Source organism: Lactuca sativa, chromosome 8 (genome assembly GCF_002870075.4).
Source record: "Lactuca sativa cultivar Salinas chromosome 8, Lsat_Salinas_v11, whole genome shotgun sequence".
NCBI lineage: Eukaryota > Viridiplantae > Streptophyta > Magnoliopsida > Asterales > Asteraceae > Lactuca > Lactuca sativa.
The window spans coordinates 3462872-3464668 of record NC_056630.2 but is presented as its reverse complement, the minus strand read 5'-3'; positions in this window follow the sequence as shown (position 1 = coordinate 3464668).

Sequence of the window (1797 nt, the reverse complement as noted above, 5' to 3'; positions counted from 1 at the left end):
TCATTGAAGAAAGTTATTTATAGAAACGAAGTGCTGCTTAAATTACCATTTTAACCTCCGGTTATTTCATAGTGAGTTCAATATAGGGACAATTGTATGTTATAAGTTATATGGTCAATGTGCTTTCCTTTGTTATTCTGGTTTTATACCTTTGGCCACGTAGAGCATGACTCGTATAACTTCTGGTATTGGTTTTGAGCCTTTGGCCATGTAGAGCATGTCTCGTATTATTCTGGTATCAGATTTATGCCTTTAGCCATGTAAAGCATGACTCGTATAACTTCTGGTATTGGATTTGTGCCTTTGGCCATGTAGAGCATGACTCGTATAACTTCTAGTATTGGCATAGGGATATATGGCATAACGTTATATTGTAACTGTTATTGAACTCATTAAGCGTCACCCGCTTATCCCTCTCAATGTTTAAATTATTGCAGGTGATAAGCCTCCGATATAGTTATGTACTGTAAAAAGATGTAGAATAGTTAATATTATCGATTTTGTACTTAGTGTATAAATTCCCAGGAAGTTATGTAATATATAAAACTCTGTAAAAATCTTAATAGTTGGTTTGTATCCAGCCTTTTGATAAATATCCAGTATCTTGTAAATTATATTATAAATATGCATGTAGCATGTTTTGAAGTAATATGATGTAGTTTTAGAGAGGGGTTCTCTCAAGTTAGCTCAAGTCTATTACACTTAGATTTTGTCTTTGATTGTATGTTAGGGTTTGTATGTGTTGGATTTTAGATGTTTAAATCATTTTAAATAGTCTAGAAATTTTCCTTGTCAAATCGAATATGTTTATACTTGTTAATGATGGGTTTTATATGTTACAACAAAAATGCACAAAGCGGAAAATACTTAACCATTCAGAATTTGGGCAAATGCAACCTAAAGGATCTATGTCTTTAACATAAAAGCAACATACTTTGAATCAACAAAATTATTATAACCCTAATGAAATCGAAATTCATAAGAGAAGGTTACATACCTTTTGATTTGTTATAGAAAATAAATCAAACCAATCCTTCTTCAAAATTCTTAGAAGCAAGAACCAGAAATCTCGTGCCTCTCATGGTTCACACCCAAACCCTAGCAACTAGGAAAATTGAAGAGAGATGAGAGGGGATGTATAATATCGGCTATCCTTTAGAGGGAAGTGAAGGACGAAAATATGAAAGGGTGAATGCCTATTTATATTTGATAGGAAAACCCTAGATAACCTTACTTGATTAAAATAATAATATTTCAAATCAAACAATTTTCTGGTTTCCTAATTATATTCAAGGAATATTCCAGATGCCTCAAAGATACTTCCAAAAACGTCCAAACCCTAGGAAGGTTTTGTAATGCCTTTTGTTTAACTATTGAACAATTTCATCTTAGGTCCTTACACTTTTAATTAATCCAGTTAATCCCAAAATTAATTCTAATTAAATTCTAATTAATTCTGAATTAAATAACATTATTTCTGATTAACATATTATTCTCGTAATATATTAATAAATCATTTATTACTATTTATTAATCACAGAATAAATCAATAAAATAATTTCTCTCTCCAAAAGTCATCATATTCAATTACCAGGTTTAAGGGCAACCCAAAATGACTTTGCTAATAATTCAAGTGTATACTAATTTATTTATTGGCTTAGACATCTAATCCAACAATCTCCCACTTGGATAAGTCTATAACTACAATTGTCAGTATAACTTCTAAATTATCAGCAAATGGTACTTCCCAGAGCAACTCTTTCTCTGATATGATCAGTCATTAGTCCTGAGATAAGT